At 39.0% G+C, this 22,333-nt stretch overlaps 1 protein-coding gene across 7 annotated transcripts in view; it reads left to right on the top strand.

Annotated features, from left to right (window-relative positions):
- The window catches only part of TYW5 (tRNA-yW synthesizing protein 5), a 97,793-nt gene that overhangs the window by 64,939 nt on the left and 10,521 nt on the right, over positions 1 to 22,333 (top strand). Inside the window, exons 11-13 of one of the 7 annotated variants that reach the window (XR_001882723.1) lie at positions 8,377 to 8,742; positions 10,170 to 10,262; positions 11,574 to 12,618. The gene's annotated coding sequence lies outside the window, so the exon portion shown is untranslated. Of the gene's footprint in view, positions 1 to 5,665; positions 5,708 to 8,376; positions 8,835 to 10,169; positions 10,263 to 11,573; positions 12,619 to 16,172; positions 16,553 to 19,377; positions 19,542 to 22,333 lie in introns of those variants that run through there. The other 6 variants (XR_001882722.1, XR_001882725.1, XR_001882726.1 and 3 more) reach the window with 6 other exon arrangements.

The raw sequence follows: 22,333 nt of genomic DNA, 5'->3' as shown, positions 1-22,333 counted from the left end.
AGACAATTTGACTTCTTCTCTTCCTATTTGAATACCTTTATTTCTTTCTCTTGCCTGATTGCCCTGGCAAGAATTTCCAATACTATGCTGTATGCTGAATAGGAGTGGTGAGAGAGTGCATCCTTGTCTTGTACTGGTTTTCAAAGGGAATGCTTCCAGCTTTTACCCATTCAGTATGATATTGGCTGTGGATTTGTCATAAATAGCTCTTATTATTTTGAGATATGTTTCATCAATACCTAGTTTATTGAGAGTTTTTAGCATGAAGCGGCATGAAATTTTGTTGAAGGCCTTTTCTGCATCTATTGAGATAATCATGTGGTTTTTGTCATTGGTTCTGTTTATGTGATGGTTTACTTTTACTAATTTGTGTATGTTGAACTAGCCTTGTATCCCAGGGATAAAGCCAACTTGGTCGTGATGGATAAGCTTTTTGATGTGCCTCTGGATTCGGTTTGCCAGTATTTCATTAATGATTTTCGCATTGATGCTCATCAGGGTTATTGGCCTGAAATTTCTTTTTGTTGTTGTGTCTTTGCCAGATTTTGGTATCAGGATGATGCTGGCCTCATAAAATGAGTTAGGGAGGAGTCCTTCTTTTTCTATTGTTTGGAATGGTTTCAGAAGGAATGGTACCACCTCCTCTTTGTACCTCTGGTGGAATTCATCTGTGAATCCATCTGATCCTGGGCTTTTTTTGGTTGGTAGGCTATTAATTACTGCCTCAATTTCAGAAATTGTTATTGTTCTATTCAGGGATTCAAATTCTTCCTGGTTTAGTCTTGGGAGGGTGTATGTGTCCAGGAATTTATCCATTTCTGCTAGATTTTCTAGTTTATTTGCGTAGAGGTGTTTATAGTATTCTCTGATGGTAGTTTGCATTTCTGTGGGATCAGTGGTGATATCCCCTTTGTACTTTCTTATTGTGCCTATTTTATTCTTCTCTCTTTTCTTCTTTATTAGTCTTGCTAGCAGTCTATCTATTTTGTTGATCTCTTCAAAGACCCAGCTCCTGGATTCATTTATTTTTTGAAGGGTTTTTCATGTCTCTATCTCCTTAAGTTCTGCTCTGATCTTAGTTATTTATTGTCTTCTGCTAGCTTTTGAATTTGTTTGCTCTTGCTTCTCTAATTTTTTTAATTGTGATGTTAAGGTGTCGATTTTAGATCTTTCCTGCTTTCTCCTGTGGGCATTTAGTCCTATAAGTTTTCCTCTAAATACTGCTTTAGCTGTGTCCCAGAGATTCTGGTATGTTGTGCCTTTATTCTCATTGGTTTCAAAGAACTTATTTATTTCTACTTTAATTTCGTTATTTACCCAGTAGTCATTCAAGAGCAGGTTCTTCAGTTTCCATGTAGTTGTGTGGTTTTGAGTGAGTTTCTTTTTGTTGTTGTTGTTTTTTTTTTTTTTTGAAACAGAGTCTCGCTCTGTTGCCCAGCTGGAGTGCAGTGGCATGATCTGAGCTTACTGCAAGCTCTGCCTCCCGGGTTCACACCATTCTTTTGCCTTAGCCTCCTGAGTAGCTGGGACTACAGGTGCCTGCCACCACGCCCAGCTAATTTTTTGTATTTTCAGTAGGGACAGAGTTTTACCATGTTAGCCAGGATGGTCTCAATCTCCTGACCTCTTGATCCACCTGCCTCAGCCTCCCAAAGTGCTGGGATTACAGGTGTGAGCCACCGTGCCTTGAGTGAGTTTCTTAATCCTGAGTTCTAATGTGATTGCACTGTGGTCTGAGAGACTGTTTGTTATGATTTCTGTTCTTTTGCATTTGCTGAGGAGTGTTTTACTTCCAATTATGTGGTCAGTTTTAGATTAAGAGCAATGTGGTACTGAGAAGGATGCATATTCTATTGATTTGGGGTGGAGAGTTCTGTAGATGTCTATTAGGTCTGCTTGGTGCAGAGCTGAGTTCAAGTTCTGAATATCCTTGTTAATTTTCTGTCTCGTTGATCTGTCTAATATTGACAGTGGGGTGTTAAAGTCTCCCATGATTATTGCATGGGAATCTAAGTCTTTTTGTAGGTCTCCAAGAACTTGCTTTATGAATCTGGGTGCTCCTATATTAGGTGCATACATATTTAGCATAGTTAGCTCTTCTTGTTGCATTGATCCCTTTACCATTATGTAATAGCCTTCTTTGTCTTTTTTGATGTCGCTGGTTTAAGTCTGTTTTATCAGAGACTATTGCAACGCCATTCTTTGTTTTGTTTGTTTTTTCTTTCTTTTCTTTTCTTTTTTTTTTTTTTTTTTTTTTGGCTTCCATTTGCTTGGTAAATATTCCTCATCCCTTTATTCTTTGAGCCTATGTTGGTTTTGCACATGAGATGGGTCTCCTACAGCATCAAGTGAAGGTATCTTGACTGTTAATCCAAAAATACACAAAATGTGGACATTTAGCCATTTACATTTATAATAGTTACATATTAGTTTAGATTTGATAATGTTATGTGTGAATTTGTTCCTGTCATTATGATGCTAGCTGGTTATTTTGCCCGTTAATTGATGCAGTTCCTTCACAGTGTCAATGGTCTTTACAATTTGGTATATTTTTGCAGTGGCAAGTACCCGTTGTTCCTTTCCATATTTAGTGCTTCGTTCAGGAGCTCTTGTAAGGCAGGCCTGGTGGTGACAAATTCCCTCAGCATTTCTTTGTCTGTAAAGGGTTTTATTTCTCCTTCATCTATGAAGCTTAGTTTGGCTGGATATGAAATTCTGGGTTGAAAATTCTTTTCTTTAAGAATGTTGAATATTAGTCCCCACTCTCTTCTGGCTTGTAGGGTTTCTGCAGAGGGATCCGCTGTTGGATGATGGGCTTCAGCCCTTTGTGGGTAAACCGACCTTTCTCTCTGGCTGCCCTTAACATTTTTTCCTTCATTTCAACCTTGGTGAACCTGACAATTATGTGTCTTGGGGTTGCTCTTCTTGAGGAGTATCTTTGTGGTGTTCTCTGTATTTCCTGAATTGAATGTTGGCCTGTCTTGCTAGGTTGGGGAAGTTCTCCTGGATAGTATCCTAAAAAGTTTTTTCCAACTTGGTTCCATTCTTCCCCCTCACTTTCAGGTACACCAATCAAATGTAGGTTTGGTCTTTTCACATAGTCCCATATTTCTCGGAAGCTTTGTTTGTTCCTTTTCATTCTTTTTTCTCTGATCCTGTCTTCATGCTTTATTTCATTAAGTTGATCTTCAATCTCTGATATCCTTTCTTCCACTTGATCAGTTTGGCTATCAATATTGTGTATGCTTCATGAAGTTCTCATGCTGTGTTTTTCAGCTCCAACAGGTCATTTATGTTCTTCTCTAAACTGGTTGTTCTAGTTAGCAATTCCTCTAACCTTTTTTCAAGGTTCTTAGCTTCCTTGCATTGGGTTAGACATGCTCCTTTAGCTCAGAGGGGTTTGTTTCACCTCTTTTTTCTCTCCCCTTGAGTAGCTTAGGGCTAAGAGCTGGAATAGATGTCTTTGTGTCCTATTGTTGCTTTCAAACCATTTTACTGCCAGCTTCCTATAGGTTATCTCTTTCCTCAAAATTCATTCCCTCTTCTTCCCCGCTTATTGCTAATATTTAATGTCCTCCCTCCCCTTTCATCCACTGAAGACTTTAGCTTTTGGTTCATAGTTCACGTTTCACCTCCTTCTGTTTCTGCTGCTTAAATTATTTTCCTTGCAGATAACCCATTTTATACCTGCTTTCTTAGTTCCTTGATCTCACCTCCACACCTTTTCTTGCATTTCACTCTGGGCACACTCCCATAGCCATTTCCCAAATTTATCAGAACTGAAGTCTGCACTATCTCTGAAATCTTGGCTGAAATGTTTGACTTTTTGACTAATATCCTTTTATCCTTTGTGCTTTTTTTTCTGTAGAACTCCTATAGCCACAATTTGTTGATTTAATGCAGACTCTCAATACCTTAACCCACTGATTTTCATTATCAATCAACCCCTTCTTTATTCTACCTTCCTATTTGACTAGCTTAATTTCTATGGGTGATTATTATGACTCTTTTGCTAATACCTAGCTTTACTTCTTTATTCATTCTGCTTGGAGAGGTAGAGAAACTTGTCTGATTGGAAAATTTGGGAAGAATATACTGGGCATGCTCAACTCAATTCCTTCCTTTTACCTACTCTTTGCAGGTAGCTAATAAACCCATACATTTCTCTGTAATCCTCTGATCTTGTGCCAAGATGGGAAGAGGCCTGCCCTGGTGCAGTGCTGCACTGTGGGTGGGTGAATGTGCTAATTCTGTGGTTTGGTAGTAGGAAACTCATTTGCCCACACGTGTAAAGTATATTCATCAATATACCAGCTTAATAAAGGTGATAATTTGGCTTCTTCTATCTTATTTCTTTGTCTCCTTTCTCAGTTGTTCAGAACTCTAGCAGGGAAGATTTTGGTTTATTTGGTTTCCTCAAAGACCTCAAATTTATATTTCCCTTCTCTCTCCTCTATATTGTTAATATAAACATGAGCAGTATGGTATGAATTATTCTGCACTTTGTTCTTTTCGCTCAATTATATATCTTAGAATTCTTTCCCTATCATCACAGACAAATTTACTTATTTCTTTTAATAGATACATAGTATTTCAATATGTAGTAGTACCCCCAAAAATGTATCATTTATTGAGATAGTGTTGCTATTGATGAACATTTGGTTTTCTGTCATTTGATAATACAAAGTGCTACAACTGAAATTACTATATATACATTTTCTGTGTGCATGAGAGGAGAGGTTTTTCTGTGTGCACTGTAGGAGAGGTTTCACATTAAATTCGTAATTATAAACTTCAATTGAGACACTCAACATGACCTGGAAATATTATTTTATTTACCAAGTAAGTGCAGTTTTCCACTTTGAGTCAATTATTTTATACCTTCCTTCCCACTCACCTGATGACAATATTTTATATTTAATTTGAGGGAATTCATCAGACAGGAGCACTCTCATCTTCCCACTATCAAAATTTATAGACTTAATTATGTATGCCATCTTTTCTTTCCTTCCCTAACAAATGAAGAAGAGTATGTTCCTTCTCCCACTGTTTGTGTTCTGGATCCTACTTCTACTTCCTTCAAGCCCTTCATCTTTTCAGTTACTCCTTCCCTGTACTGTATCACCACTCTTTCCCATCCACACTTAAAAAGAATGTTTTTTAAAGCCTTTCACTATTTATTATCCTCTAGCTACCACCATTTCTCTGAATCTTTTCACAGTAAAACTTCTGGGAAATTGGCTTTATTTATCACTTCTTATCAATTCTTCAACTCAGTCCTGACTGGTTACTATACTCTATCACTTCACTGGCACTTCTCTTAGGAGAGTCATCAACGATGTACATGCTGTTAGATGTAAAAGATACGTCTGTCTTCATTTAGCCCAGCTTCTTAGCACCTTTTAAAATCCTTAAAGACTTTTTCCTTGAACACTCTTCTTGGCTGTCTTCAGATAAATCGTGGAAACAATAAGTCTCTTGGTTTCTCAACTACTTCACTAGCTGTTCCTTCTCAGTCTGTTTATCTTTCTTTACCTTTTCTCTAAATACTGAAGTAAATTACAGTTCAGTTCTAGGCTCACACTTCTTCATACATTTTTTATACATTTTCTTCCTAAGTAATCTCATTAATTACCAGTGTTTTTTGTTTGTTTGTTTGTTTCAGACAGGATCTGTGTTGCCCAGGCTGGAGTGCAATGTTACCATCATAGCTCACAGCAACCTCCACCTCCCGGGTCTCAGGTATTGTCCTGCCTTAGCCTCCCAAGTAGCTAGGACCACAAGCATGCACCACCACGCCTGGCTACTTTTTGTATTTTTTGTAGAGACGGGGTTTCATCATGTTGCCCAGGCTAGTCTCAGACTCCTGGATTCAAGCCATCTGCCCACCTCAGCTGCCCAAAGTGCTGAGATTACAGGTGTGAGCCACTGTACCCAGCTTTATTACTGGTGCTTTTAACTCCTATCTATAGACTGATAAGTCCAAAATTTTTATCTCCAGCTCAGAATATCTTTTTTTTTTTTTTTTGAGACTGAGTCTCACTGTGTATTCCAGGCTGAATGCAGTGGCATGATCATAGCTCACTGCAGCCTGAAACTCCTGGGCTTAAGTGATCCTCCCACCTTAGCCTCCTGAGTAGTGAGAACTCCAGGCTCATGCCCAGCTAATTTTTGTATTTTTTTAAAAAAATAAAGACAGGGTGTTGCTATGGATGTTGCCCAGGCTGGTCTTGAACTCCTGGCCTCAAGTGATCCTCCCGCCTAAGCCCAAAGCACTGGGATTACAGGCATGAGTCACCATACCCAGCCCAGAACTTTTCTTTTCACATATTCTATTATTTAGGTAGAGTTGTATCATGCAAGCATTTAATTTACATGCTGACTTTGAACACTATTCCTAATGTAGGATTTAAATTTTAACTGACATATCCACTTGGGTGTCTCACAGACACTCAATATGTCCGAAATGGATATCTTTGTTTTCTCTTAAACGTATCCCTACTACCTTCAAACTTCCTTGTCTCAGTCAACCAATCCAGCATCCTCCCAAATTCTGATTACTTAACCCATAAATCTTGTGATATGTACTTAAAATACAATCCACACTTCTTACCATGACCTAAACATTGTATGACCTATGTATTATCCATATTTCCAATGTCATCTCTTTCCATTTTCCGTTTTACCCGTGGTGTTTCAGCCATACTCATCTTTGATTGCCTAGAACAACCCACCTCTGCAGCTTTAGGGCTTTTGCCTTTCTCTGCTTGGTTCACTCTTCTGGTTTTTTTGGCTAGGTCCTTACTTTCTCAGGTCTCAATTTGTGCCTGTCTAAAGTCTTTCCTGACTTTTCTATTTAAGGTAGGTTATCCTCTTCCCACTACTATATTCTTGTCTCAGCCTCTTGTGGAGTTTAGCTTGAATGTATTGATCTAAAACTCAAAGAAGAAGGCATGTACTAATTAGGGAAGAATGCACATGGGCATAGGTAAATTTAGGGAACAGATGGTGTATTCGTCTGTTCTCACACTGCCAATAAAGACATACCCAAGACTGGGTAATTTATAAAGAAAGAGGTTTAATTGACTCACAGTTCCACATGGCTGGGGATGACTCATAATCATGGCTGAAGGTGAATGAGAAGCAAAGTCACGTCTTACATGGCAGCAGGCAAGAGAGCCTGTGTAGGGGAACTCCCCTTGATAAAAACATCATATCTCATGCGAACTATCACAAGAACAGCATGGGAAAGACCCACCTCCATGATTCAACTACCTCCCACAGGGTGCCTCCAACAGAATGTGGGAATTATGGGAGCTACAATTCAAGATGAGATTTGGGTGGGGACACAGCAAACCACATCAGATAGTCAAGATATTGAGTTTCCTGCTAAGAAGGAAACAGGGCTATCAATTGATAGTAGGGGCCTTGAGAATGGTAGAAGTTTGTAATAGCTACTTGGGGTGAGAGGCGGGGTGAGATAGGGCATTTTCACCAAATAATTGGCAGAGTATTGAGTAAGAGAATTGGCAGAGTATTAAGGTTCCAGCTGAGACCAGCATGAATTTTTTCCACAAGCTCAGGTGTGCAAAAAATACCATGTTATTTTTTTAAAGGCAATTTAAAATTAATTCTACACCTCAAGTTAATGAGGGTGGAGGGTAATACATTCTCAGTCATTATTGTGACTCCCAGAGTTGTCCAAAAGCCACAGGTATTGTGGAGCCCCCTTTTGACATCCAGATATAAATTATCAGTTCATACTGCTTGCTACTGAAACAACCATTGCTACCAACCCTTGACCAGTCCTTTAGATCCAATAACTCCGCTGCCTGCTTGGGGAATAGAAATATGTTGCTAGTTGGTAGTTCCTGTGCCTCTAGTCCAGCTTCCCTACATATCCTCTTTTGTCTTACCACATCTCTGGTGCTAACATTCTGGGATCTGACAACTTCTGACCTTTCCCAATAAAAGATGTAATATAATGGTTATAACTGTGCCTGGAGAAGCAGATGAAAAGAAAAGTTTAAATTGTGTTCTAAGCCAGATTGGAGAGAGTAGTGGAGCATATAATTAACTCTAATAATTTGCTAAGAGATGAGCTGCAAACTGGTGGGAAGTACAGAATCCTATTTTGCCAAATCAGGTAATTAAGTTTTAAAAACATTTACTGTAAAACTTTAGAAAATGTGAAATTTGAAATATGTTGGCAACACATTTCCTGGGAAACTAAATTCTAGAGGATCAGCTTGAGTATAGTTTCAGCAGTTGACAGAGCAAGCAGAGCTCAGTTGCAGTGGATTAAGGATGGCTTCAAATTCTTTGACATTCCTCCCATGGAGAAATGGGGTCTAATTCCTTAATCCTTTAATCTAGACTGGATTCAGTGACTTGCTTCATCAATGGAATACACTGAAATAACATTTTGGAACTTCTGAGACTGTCATAAAAAGCTGAAGGGCTTCTATTGGGCTTCCTGAAATGCTCCCTTTTGGATCCCTGAGCAGCCATGTGAGTTTAACTACTCTGCAGGAGAGAGTATGTGAAAAGGAACCTACCTAAGCCCAGCCTCCTTGTTGTCCACATGAAGACACCAGACAAATGAGTTACACTGTTTTGGACTCCCCAGCACAACCCAGCCACCAGCTGAATACCACCAAATTACCTTCTAGTTAAAGCCTTATGGAGCAAAAGAATCACCTATTCAATTTCTGCTTGAATTTCTGACTCAAAATACATCAGGTATAAAATGATGGTTTTTTTAAGACACTAAGTCTTGGGGGAGTTTATTATAAAGCAATAGATAATTTTGAAAATAAATAGAACAAGCTGAAGTCCCAATAAGAACTCCATGGTTTCGTGTATTTCTTTGATGGAATGGTCTTGGAAGTAACATCTGATTTTGACTGAGGTATCATATCTAACCAGTGATCTATAAAGCAGTTTGGGATCTCTAGCCTGCGCATAATCATATATATATGTATACACACACACACACACACACACACAGAAACATATATATAAACATATGTATGTATGTATGTGCCCCATAGCTAGGTAAGTCAATTTACAATGATGAAGTAAATCAAATTCATAATAATAATGGTTAGGTTTAGTGATAAATGTTGTAATTACTGCTGTTATATTTGTGGATTTTTTTTCTTTTTTTGAGACAGATTCTTGCTTTGTTGCCCAGGCTGGAGTGCAGTGGTACAATCATGGCTCATTGCAGCCTTGACCTCCCAGGCTCAAAAGATCCTCCTGCCTCAGCCTCCCAAGTAGCTGGGATTACAGGCATATACCAATACACCCAGCTAATCTTTGTATTTTTTGTAGAGACAGAGTCTCACTATGTCGCCTAGGACCGTCTCAAACTTCTAACCTCAAGTGGTCCTCCCACCTTGACCTCCCAAAGTGCTGAGATTACAGTCATGAGCAAACACCCCTGGCCTATTATTTTAAGTATTTAAAAAGTTAAAGAGGATTTGATATATTAGCTTGTGGTTTAAATTAGGAAACTTTAAGACAATTTGATGCTAGACATCAGATTTTAATTTGAAGCTAGACTTCAGATTTTAATTTGAAATATGTAAGATAATAATAAATATGTAAGATAAATGTTTAAATAGTGCTTGAATGTTTAAGATAGCCCTGATTTAACACATAAATGAGTTTCATTCATTAGACTAATAATAGTTATAAATCTTAGATTTTGCTTATTGAATTATAAGTCTGCCTTGTTAGTTGTTTGAAGTGGCTCAGATAAACATGAATCTTAAATTTGTCAATATAGTTTACAATGGTTAAGATAATTTTTTTGTAAGTGGGGGATTAACTGTTTAAGGAATTTTAATATTGAACTTATGAATTAATTGAACATTAATCAAGAATAAATGAAAGGATTTTTATCTCCAGCAGATTGGTAATGATGAAAAAGTTGGAGAAGATGAAGACCATGTTACTTGAGGGAATGTAAAGCAGTAGAATCGTTTGAAATACTATTTGGCATTCCTTACAACCCAGTGATTCTGCTCCTAGATATTTACCCTAAAAAGATTCCTACATGTATACACTAAGAGATATGTGCAAGAATGTTCACAGTAGCCTTGTTTGCAATAGCAAGACGAAACAAAACAAAAACTGAAAATAACCCAAATGTCTATTCACAGGAGCATGGTCATATAAATTATCATTTATTCAAATTATGGAATATTATAAAGCAGTGAAAAACAAGTTAACTATAACCAGATGGAATAACTTTGGTGAGTCTTGGAAATATAATGTTGAGTAAAAAAAGCAAATTACAAACAAATGTAAAACATGACACCAAGTAAGTTTGAAAGCAGACAGCTGAACAATATGGTTTAGGAATACACACATACATTTATGGACAAAGCTATTATAGATAGATCTAAGCACATTCTACCCAAAAAAGAAAACCTATTATGGAAAGCAAAGGAACTGTAAATATGAAAATAAAATAGGTAGTTATTTTTGGAAGGAGTGGCAGAGGAAGAGAAGGGGATCAGGAGGGGCTCAAAGGATCTGAAAGACAATGTTCCTTTTTAAGCTGGGTTGTGGCTACGTGGATGTTTACTATTATTATTATTATTTTATTTATTTATTTTTTTTTGAGACAGAGTCTCGCTCTGTTGCCCAGGCTGGAGTGCAGTGGTGCGATCACAGCTCACTGCAGCCTTGACCTCCCAGGCTCATGGGATCTTCCCACCTCCACCTCACAGGTAGCTGGGACTACAAGCCCTTGCCACCACACCGAGCTCATTTGTTTATTTTTTGTAAGGACAGGCTCCTTCTGTTTTCTCAAGTTGGTGTTGAACTCCTGGACTCAAGCAATCCTCCTGCCTTGGGCTCTCAAGGTGTTGGAATTACAAGCATGAGCCACCACACCAGCAACTGTATTATTCTTTAAATCATATATGTATACAGTTTTATAGGGCTTGGCCCGTGGCTAACGCCTATAATCCCAGCACTTTGGGAGGCCAAGGTGGGTGGATCACCTGAGGTTCGGAGTTCGAGACCAGCCTGGCCAACATGGTGAAACCCCATCTCTACTAAAAATACAAAACATTAGCCAGGTGTGGTGGCAGGCACCTATAATCCCAGCTACTCGGGAGGCTGAGGCAGGAGAATTGCTTGAACCCAGGAGGCGAAGGTTGCAGTGAGCCATGATCATACCACTGCACTCCAGCCTGGGCAACATGAGTGAAACTCCATCTCAAAAAAAAAAGTATATAATTTTATATGTGTCATTTTATATATATGTGTATACACACATACATACACATATATTTTTCTGTAGTATTGTAACCAAGCGACTTAGCTTCAAACCACGTTTTAAAACTTTTTTTCTTCCTTTCTCCTCAGACTCATGATGTAGCTTTAAGACAAACTACAATTGTTTATTTCTTCCTCTTGAAATATAGCCTCAGAATGTGCTGTGAACCTCCACTGCCTTCCCTTTCCCACTTTATGCTCCCATGCCTTATGCATATTTATTTCAAATGCTTGTTAACACACACCATGCTCACTTATCTGGTCATATCTTTCTTTAGTAGCTTCAGGGTCCGGATCCTGACATGAACCAGACACCTCCAGAATTCTATCCCAAGCAAAAGATTACTTCAAGGCCAGAACTCACTCCCTGCTGAAGACTGAGTGCAAGATCCACTGAGATTAATTTGTAACCTGATTGGGCCCACAGTGATGCTAGCCCCTTCACCAGATGGAACAATAATTCCAGACAAGCCATCAGAGCAGGTCACACCACTTGACACCTCCTAGCCCCCTTACCTCTCCTGCATTCCAAACCCCTTTCTTTAAAATCCCCGTGTTCCCTCCATAATCTGGACAGTGCCAGTTGTTAGAAAGAATTCTGGCACTCTTTTCCTTGTTAGCATGGATAAAAAAATTCACTCTCTTTTTATCACGCCTCACTCTTGTTATTTTGGCTTCTTTCTACAAGCGGTGAGCAACCGGACCCCCTTTGCTGGTTACAGTATGAACTATTTTATTTTTTTAATCCACAATAAAATAAAATAAAATCATTAGATTTCAAAGTGGTGTTTAATGGTTTAAGAAAAACTAGTTTTATATTTGCAACTTGAATATATTGGGTATTATTAAAAGCACCACAATTGTTAAGTACTGTAGTACCTTTTCATCTTTGAAAGCCTTTAGAACATTTAAAAACTCCACTGGCATAGCTGATACCTTTCTTTCTGGCTGTCTTTTCCCCTCCCCATTGGGGCACCTACCATAATATTGATAGGGACAGGAGGCAGGGAAATTCTTAGCAGAAGAGGGTGGGTACTTGGTGAGGGCCCCACTCTCAAGCCTAGAACCTGGCCCAAAGTGTGAACATGCATTCCTGTTTTCCTGCTCAAATGTGCCTTTTCCAAAACCACCCATGGCCTGTCCCAGCCCAATCCTGTGCCCATAAAAACCCCAGTCTCCACCAGCAGAGAGCAGAGAAGAGGAGAAGCAGCTGGATATCAGAGACTGCAGTTTGACATTGGAGAAAAGCAGCTTGAATTCAGAGGGACAGCTTGACAGCATGGCTTCAGAGAAGAGAAGATCACCTTCCTGCTCCGTCCCCTTTCCAGGTCCCCTTCCCACTGAGAGCCACTTACACAGGCAATAAAATCCTCTGCATTCACCACCCTTCAATTCATTCATGCAACCTGATTTTTTCCAGATGCTGAACATGAGCTCAGGTACCATGGGTGCAGACGCAAAAGGCTGTCACACTGACCCTGTGCCCTCACTGGCAGAAAGCAGCTGCCTCATGCAAAAAGGCAGAAGGCCACTGAGCTGTTAACACTTAAGCCATCTGCAGATGGCAAAGGTAACAGAGAGCTGACTGTAACACTCCTGGGGCTTCAGGGGTTGCCAGTACTCCCTGCCTGGATGCTGCTTCGGGAACCACATGGAGTTTTGCTCCTGCTGGTGCTCAAAAACACTCACCCTGGCTCCTGCACCCACTCACCTGTGTGCTCCCTCCTTCACAGGGTTGAGCACAACCCCTCGCAGTTCAAGTAATTGGAGTTTGCCCCTGCGAACACCAAAGTGGCTGGCTAGCTCCAGAGCCCATACTGCAGTTCCTGCCTGTGAGGGGATCAGGGAAAATTTCCTTCTTCAATATCTTAGATGAATTTTGGGTTTTACAAAAGATAGAAAGAGCTTGTTGAATATAACTGACTTTTGCTTTTAAACTAAACTAAGCAACTACACAACTCTCCTGACAAAGGGAATACACAGCATGGCTTCCTAATTGAAATGCGGGGGGAGAGAAAACGGGGAAGTATAGAGAGGACAGGCACAAACTGATAAATTAACTTTCTATAGATGTTTCATACTTCTATAATTTTCCACATTCAATTGTTTTCAGGATTTTAGCATTTATGTAATCTCTATCAGCATATAGTAAATAACACATTCATTTAAAAACCCTATATCCTGTCTTAATAGCATTCATAGCCAGAATATATTCTTCTCTCACAAATTGTTTTTTTAAATTTGCTTAAAATTGGTCTATTCCTGAAAGTCAGTCTTTCATCCTGGCATCTGAGTCCATGAAAGTCTTAAGTCATCCCTAGTGACTTTATAATCAAATTCCCTTCAACCAAATCCTTGTGTGTGCATTTGCTGACTTAAAAGAAAAATTTCCCAACTGTGAATTGCCCTTTAGTTTCTGGATTCTGTGCTCTTCTCTTCAGAAATTGTTTATTGTTTTTCCTTTAGCAGAATTTTCTTTTCTCATCGATCTTAAGGGAATAATTAGGCATGATGTAAATTCCAGAACCCCTTTACCGTTCTTTTCCTGCATTTGACATTCAGTTTTCCTCTCCTATTTATTCATTCATTGTGTCCCTGTACCTTTTGCTCTTTTCATTTTTACTCCTTTTCTCTGTGTGTAAATGTTCATTCCCTGATTCCCAAAGTAAACACAAGACACTTAGTATAATATTTGGTTGCTTTTCTGCCCCATATTTCTGCTGCATCTTTGTTTTGCTTGTCTCCAGTCCTTTTCAATTTGTTTGCTCATACCTTTTGATTTGTTTTTCTAAGACCACCAGAGCAGGCACAAAAGAACCAGCCAGCAGGCAAGGGTAGGAGCAAAACTGCAAATTTATTTTTGGTCACCTAGCTTCAGGGAAGAAGGTGGGTAGGGAGAGGTCTGTCGGCCTCCGGCAAAGGATGCCGACAGAGTCCCCCAGTGGGGCTCTCGGACGGAGTTCCTGCAGTCCCGACAGGAGTAGGGGGTTGGGAAGTCCTTGCGGGGTGTCTGCCGGGAGCGGCTTTTCTAGGAGTGGGAGGGCAATAGGCGGGACACGGGCCTGTAGGGGGGCGTTCCGTAGGTGCGACCAGGTAAATCCTGGTCTCTTCGGATTGACGTCACCTGGCGCATGCCTGGTTGGTCTGCATCTTCCCGGGCGCCGGCTGCATTTTTGCGCCCGGGAAAAGTTGGTGATGAAGAACCCGGAAGTGCGCCATCCTGCCTCCGTTCGTCCAAACACCTTTCTCATCTCAAACATAATTTATCCCTTTTACCAAACATTTTCTCCTGGTGTTACTCCTTTTTGAGCTCTGACTCTCTTTTTCTTGGTCACAACTTACAAAAGTTCCACCTGGGACAAAAGCAATAGATTTGCTCTCTGAATTCTCATTTGGTATTTTATGATAAGGAAGAATTAGTTATTATCCACATTTTACAGGTGCCTTAAGAAGATATAGAAAGGAAAATATTAATATCATACCTTAAACCATATGTTATTTTTTTTTTTTTTTTTTTTTTTTGAGATGGAGTCTCACTGTCACACAGGCTGGAGTACAGTGGCGCGAACTTGGCTCACTGCAACCTCCACCTCCTGGGTTCACACCATTCTCCTGCCTCAGCCTCCCGAGTAGCTGGGACTACAGGCGCCTGCCCTCACGCCCAGCTAATTTTTTTTGTATTATTTAGTAGAGACGGGGTTTCACCATGTTAGCCAGGATGGTCTCGATCTCCTGACATCATGATCCGCTCGCCTCAGCCTCCCAAAATGCTGGGATTATAGGCGTGAGCCACCGCGCCTGGCTTGTTAAATCTTTTAGGAAGGCAAACTAGAGCAGAGAACTCCTCCCTCCACATCCATTACAACCTGGTGCCCCATCACCTGGGTCCAGGGACCATCTTCATTAAAAGTTGTCCTTGGTGCCTTTCTACTCCAAACTCACGGATTTGCAGATTTAAGAGATGGGGCCCTGGAATCTCCATTTTAAAAATAACTTCCAGGGTTATTCTTAGGCACAGTAAAGTTAAAAAAAAAAATTTAAGCCACTGATCTAACTCTGCCTCCTAAGATAGCTAAGGAACTGATCCTTTCTGTGCATATACAATGTGTCTAATATTGTGCTCCATTTTATTCTTACATATGCATATTATAGCTAGTCAGGAACAAAATGACTTTAAACACTTGCCCCCAGGCATGGGTGTAGGAGCATGACTGACGTTCTATACCCATAGTTGTTTATTTTTTAAGATGGAGTTTCACTCTTGTTGCCCAGACTGGAGTGCGGTGGCACGATCTCAGCTCACTGCAGTCTCCATCTCCTGGGTTCCAGTGATTCTCCTGCTTCAGCCTGCCAAGTAGCTGAGATTACAGGCGCCCACCACCATGCCTGGCTAATTTTTTTTTTTTTTTTTTTTTTTTTGTATTTTAGTAGAAACAGGATTTCACCATGTTGGCCAGGTTGGCCTCAAACACCTGACCTCAAGTGATCTGCCTGCCTCAGTCTCCCAATGTGCTGGGATTACAGGTGTAAGCCACCATGCCCAACCCCACAGGGGGTTTTTAAGAAATAAAACCTCCTAAATTGTTTAACAAGAATTTAAAATAATATAAGTTATTGATTGGCTTTACATTATCCTGGTATTACAAATTCCAGGAGCAGAAAGGTAAAGATAATGGGTGAGGCAGCTAGTCAGGAACAAAATGACTTGAAACAAATGCCCTCAGGCATGGGTTTGGGAGTGGGGATTGGAATGACTGAACTTCCATTCTTCTCTCTGGGCCTGATAAATTGTGCATTCCTGACATAGCTTAGACTGCTCTGAACTATTTTTCTTTTTCTCAATACATTAATTACAATAAAAAATACAAATATTGCAGGAGCACAGGGAACTTTATCCCAAAATATGGCACCCTGGTATGATGAGTATTTTGGATTAAAGGGCCTTCGAAATCAACAGACTCTGGAAGAGACTTTTCTCCAATCTACGTGAAGATCAGAGGGACTCACTAAGGAGAACAATGTTTTTTTCTTTCTCTCCCCATTATTTCTTTATTGCCAAAAAGAAGACCAAGAATGTAACCACACCTGAATACATTTTTTCATAAGATAATACCTGTCTCTCAAGTTAATCTCTCCTCCTAGATCACTCATTCTCCCTAGTAATCAGTTATCATCCCTCAACAGAATTTCCTATATTCCCCATCTTCACTCTCTCCTCTAAAATAACGCTATATAAGTATTTGGGTTCCACTGGAAATATGGGGTAATTACTCTGTGGTTCTCCTCCATGTGAACATTAATAAATTTGTAGGCCTTTTCTCCCATCAATCTGCCTTTTGTCAGTTCATTTTTAAGCAGATCTTTTAAGGGCAAAGAAGTGTTCCCTTTGCCCCTACAGTATTATAGAAAACATTTTGTGTTTCAGTGGAAAACTATGCCTTGTCTCTAGCATGCCCTTCTGGGTTACTATTGGATTCTAGCCTTGTTCATTGTCATTGAGTTGTTTTGCCCCTCTTTGTGGACTGTTATTCATGGGTTTGCAGATCTGTCCTTTCTGCTAGTGACCATGGCTGAAATTTTAAAATTGAAAACTGGCTTAAAACTTACCAGTTCACGTCAAAGTGCTGTTCTCTTCCCAGTAGGTATAAATTATTGATTTGAAATAAGAGTAGACAAACAGAAAAGACTAACAAACCAGATGTTCTGTCACCTCTCACCCAACAGAGACAAGATCTCCATAAACTTTTAATTTGTTTACAGAGATCACCAAATAATCTGACAATAAAACCAAATTCCCAATGGGAAATAATTTATTGGCCATATATAGAAGCCAAAACTAAAGTCACCCCAGAGCAAAAATTAAATGAGAAAAACCGAGTCTATTAAAGCCTAATGGGTTCTTCTTGCCCACTGCACAGGTAAAGCCAATATACTGAGACAGTGGTGTTGCAGCAGAGAAAGAGTTTAATTATCATAAAGCAACCAAACAAAAGAATGGCAGATAATTTTCAAGTTTGCTCTGAGAATTTGTGGGCTAGGGTTTTTCAAGGATGGTTTGGCAGGCAGAGGGCTAGGGAATGGGGAATGCTGAATTGTTGGGTTGCGGATGAAATTACAGGAGTGTAAAACCTGTCTTCTTGTGCTAAGTCAGTTCCTGGGTGGGAGTCACAAGACTAGTTGAGTCAGTTTATTGGTATGGGTTATCGATCTGGGTGGCACCAGTTGGTCCATCACAGTGTAAGGTCTGAAAAATGCCTCAAACACCAATCTTAGGTTTTACCTTAGTGATGCTATCTATAGGAATAATTGGGGAAGTTACAAATGTTGTAACCTCCAGCTACATGACTCCTGAGCAGTAAGCAGTTATGAAAAGACAAATTATGAAACAATGCCTTGTTAAAGTAAAACGGTACATACATCTTAGCAGAGGCAACAATTCCTGGTTGGAATTTAACTATGCCTACATCCTAATATAATTCAGGCCTCTACCATAATTCTAACCTTGTGGCTAATTTTAGTATTACAAAGGCAATTTTGGTCTCCAAGCAAGGAGGGGGTTACTTTCTTTTTTATTATTGTTATTATTATTATTATTATTTTCAGGTAGAGACAGGGTCTTGCCATGTTGCCCAAGCTGGTCTCAAATTCCTGGGCTCAAGAGAACCTCCCACCTCAGCCTCCCAAAGTGCTGGGATTACAGGTGTGAGACACTACACCCAGCCAAAAGGGTTAGTCTTGGTAAAAGACTGTTATCACCTTTGTTTTAAAGTTAAACTGTAAACTGAATTCTTCCCATAGTTAGCGTGGCCTATGCCCCAAAATGAGCAAGGACAGTTAGCTTGTGAGCTTAGAAGCAAGATGGAGTCAGCTATGTTAGATTTCTCTGTCATGGTTTTTGTAAGACCTCATGTCGTTAAAACAATAAAATAAAAATAAAATCTCTGTAAGGAGCTCTATTCTGACTGGCTTATAGAAATAACTAAGTTCTTATATAAATCGAATGTTCCTAAAATTCCAGAAAATGAAGAAATTGAACTTCTAATACTTTTAGTATGCTAGATTTAAGAAGTATTTTTTTACTGCAACTAACTAGGAATTGTTTTAGGAATTCACATTTGGCTGGGCACAGTGGCTCACACCTGTAATCCCAGCACTTCAGGAGGCCAAGGCAGGCGGATCATGAGGTCAAGAGATGGAGACCATCCTGGCCAACATGGTGAAACCCCGTCTTTACTAAAAATATAAAAATTAGCCAGGCATGATGGTATGTGCCTGTAATCTCAGCTACTCAGGAGGCTGAGACAGGAGAATCGCTTGAACCCAGGAGGCAGAGGTTGCAGTGAGCCAAGATTGTGCTACTGTACTCCAGCCTGGGTAATAAGAGCAAAACTCTGTCTCAAAAAAAAAAAAACAAACAAACAAACAAAAAAGAAAACCAAGTCAAATTCACATAATTTAGGTAAGTCTTTGCTAAACAAGGCAAGTTTAATATTTTTGGTTTAATAAAAAACAGCTATATTCTATGATTTATTAGTGTTAAGTACAATATAAGTATCAATTTTTATTCTACTTGAGTGTATTCTTTCTAAATTTGTACAGGTTTACTGATCAAATAAGGTAGCACTACTTCTACTTAATATTTAAAGTTATAAAAAATGTATATGTATTTAACCAAATTGATTGATTGCTCTAACAAAATTTTATTTTAGCAGTGATTATGTTTCATAGTAGGCCAACTTGGAGATAATTTCCAAGATTTATTGATAACTTAAAACTTTAGGCTGATGTTAAATTGAATTAATTAATGGCTATTGATTGCCTAGATAATTTGTAAGTAAGATTGAATACTATAACATTATTAAGTATCTATTTTTTTACTTGTTAATTGTTTATTTATCAAGAAAGAAATTATTTCTTAGCCCACATAGTCATGTTTCATAGTTCAGGAACACAAGTCAGTGACAAACTTCTAGGTAATTTAATTCAAAGAAATTTTTCATATTCCAGAATCATTTTGTATTATGAAAGATACCAGCCTTCCTCATCTTCTTAAAATCTTTCATGGAATCATAATTTTTGTAGAAATCTGCACGTTTCCTTTCTTGGTTCAACCACAGCAAACTTACAGAGAGGCACAACCCCAGGAATACAATGCTCCAACAATATGAAATTGCAGCTGTTTGGCCAGAAGGTCACACATCTGAGGTTTCATCAAAACACTGGAAGCCATGGAAGTTACTGTCCTTGTAAGTACATCAGCCTCAAAACCAATATCCTTCCTGGCTGATAGAGAAATGAACAGCACCTACTAAGCACGCTTGTAAGATTGTGCTTTTGCTTCTTATTTTTACATGCTACAGAGAGACAAACTTGGGGTTTCTTACTGTGTTCATTTTTGCCACCTTGGAAATTTGTATAAAGTATGGCTATAGAAAGTTGTGTTAAACGTTTTCATGAACTCTGCAGGACTGCAAGGATGCTGGTGTGTAACATGGTTGTCCACCTCCTTTCCCTCCCACTCCCCAATTTTCTATGAAAACAGAAATTATGGTCAGTCACGGTGACTCACACCTGTTAATCCCAGCACTTTGGGAGGCCAAGGCAGGCGGTTCACAAGGTCAGGAGATTGAGACCATCCTGGCTAACACGGTAAAACCCCGTCTCTACAAAAAATACAAAAAAAATACAAAAAATCTCTACTAAAAATACAAAAAACTAAAAACCCCGTCTCTACTAAAAATACAAAATAATTAAAAAAACGCCTGGACGTGGTGGCGGGTGCCTGTAGTCCCAGCTACTTGGGAGGCTGAGGCAGGAGAATGGCGTGAACCCAGGAGGCGGAGCTTTCAGTGAGCTGAGATCGCGCCACTGCACTCCAGCCTGGGCGACAGAGTGAGACTCTGTCTCAAAAAAAAAAAAAAAAAAAAAAAAAAAGAAAGAAAAGGAAAATAGAAATTACTTTGGTTAAAAATTGTAATTAATGTATATAAATGAGATAATACCTCGGAGCAACAGTTTCAGAGAAATACAGTTGACACTTGAACGGTGTGGGGGTTAAGGATACTGACTCACCTCTCAGTAGAAAATGCACGTATAAATAAATAAAATATAAATATGTTTTAGAGACAGAGTCTCACTTTGTCACCAAGGCTGGGGTGCAGTGGCACGATCATAGTTCACTGAAACCTTCACCTCCTGGACTCAAAATATCCTCCTGCCTTAGCCTTCTGAGTAGCTGAGGCGTCACCACGCCCAGCTACTTTTTGTATTTTTTGTAGAGAGGAGGTTTTACCATGTTGCCCAGGCTGGTCTCGAACTGCTGGGCTCAAGTGATCTGTCTGCCTCGGCCTCCCAAACTGCCGGGATTACAGGCATGAGCCACTGTGACTTGCCCGTTCTTATTTAAAATTTTAAAAAAGCAAAAATTTTTTAAAGTTAAAATAAACTAAAGAAGATTAAAAGGACATAGGTCCATTACTAAAATAATTATTTCTGGTTCCATGGTAACATTTTAGAGACAGTTTTGCTATGTCAAAAATAAAATTAAAGCTTTACAGGATGAGTAATACGTTGAGACAACAGAGGGACTTTTTTTTTCAACATTTCCAACCAGGTCTCTGAATCTATTGCAGCAAGTTAAATGTCCTATGTCTGTTCTCCAGCAGATTTAGGATTGGAATGCAAAAATTACATTGTAATACTGAATAAAACTGGGGCTAACATGAGGAAATATGAACTCTTGGAGGAAGTTCAAGCGTCAACGAAAGCAGTCATGGAACTGCAGTTTGTTATTATAATAGATACTTTAAAAAAAAGTCTTCTGAAGAATGAAAGTGAAAAATTCTACATTCCCTGTTCTAGAAGTTGAACTGCTGTACCTTGTTCTGTTGTGACAAAATGTATTCCCAGGTTTTAAATATTTTCTCCTTCTTTTCCTTCTCAGAGGGACAGCATCACAGGTGTAGGAGCTGCTGTTGTCTCTAATCTATTTCCATTATATGTTTAGGGGGTAGGGGAAGTAAAGAAGGGTTAGATTTGGGAACCCAAAGAGACAATGAAGAATCAAACAGCGTTTTGTTAAAAAAAAAAAAAAAGGAAAATGTAGTGTTTCATAACTAGATAACCAGTTTTAAAGTGTTCCTCTCTTATTATTTTTGAATGTAAGATTGAACAGACCTAAACAGGAAATTGAGTGGTGTAATTTAGTGAAATAAATGCAGGATTAAACTACTGCATACAGAAAAAATACTACCTATATTTTCTAAATGTTCAGGTTTCTAAAATATATAGTTTTAACTTTAATTTCATGAACTTAATAAGTTGGATTTCCTGCCTTTTTTATTTCACATAGATTCACCAAGGAATCTAGAGGCAGTCTCTGAAGCTATTAGGGCTACTGCAAACCACCTCACAAAGATTCCATTTTAAAATCTTCCCTAGAGGACAAATTTAGTGAAAGTTCAGTTTATAATTTGCCTCTGAATAATGCCAGAAGACCAAACTGACCCTGTCTGAATTCGATCCTTTAACTCAGTGATTTCTCACCTGAGCTTTGGACCATTTAATAGTGCTTTAAGTACTTTAGCAAGACATTCATACACTGCGTTTCTAATTAGGGAAACATACAACAAGATCTGTCCTTAAGCTGTTTTACTTTGCCTTATAATGGTCTCCATTTCCTTTCATGCAGCATTATCTTGATGAATTACTGTTTTTAAAGATCACCTTTTGCCTGGAAAGTGTGCAATAGATCAGGCATGATGAGGGTTTGTGTGGAGACTGAGATTTTGGTCAAATTTTGTATAACCCCATTGCCTGCTGTATTAATATTACCATGCGATTCCTGAATTTACTCTTTGTTTCTAGTTTGTATACTGTATATTTTAGCAAATTTGGGTGGATTCTTCCAACAATAAAGCATATTCAGCAGCTAAACTAGGACTAAAAATCATACAAGATTATCACACTCCAAAAAAATCTGTAGAGTACTGAAACTCTGTTGAAAGAAAGAAAGAGAGAGAGAGAAAGAGAGAAAGAG

Source organism: Rhinopithecus bieti, unplaced genomic scaffold (assembly GCF_001698545.2).
Source record: "Rhinopithecus bieti isolate Rb0 unplaced genomic scaffold, ASM169854v2 scaffold_48089, whole genome shotgun sequence".
NCBI lineage: Eukaryota > Metazoa > Chordata > Mammalia > Primates > Cercopithecidae > Rhinopithecus > Rhinopithecus bieti.
Note: the sequence above shows the minus strand (reverse complement) of the source record. Positions and strands in the feature narration are given on the sequence as shown.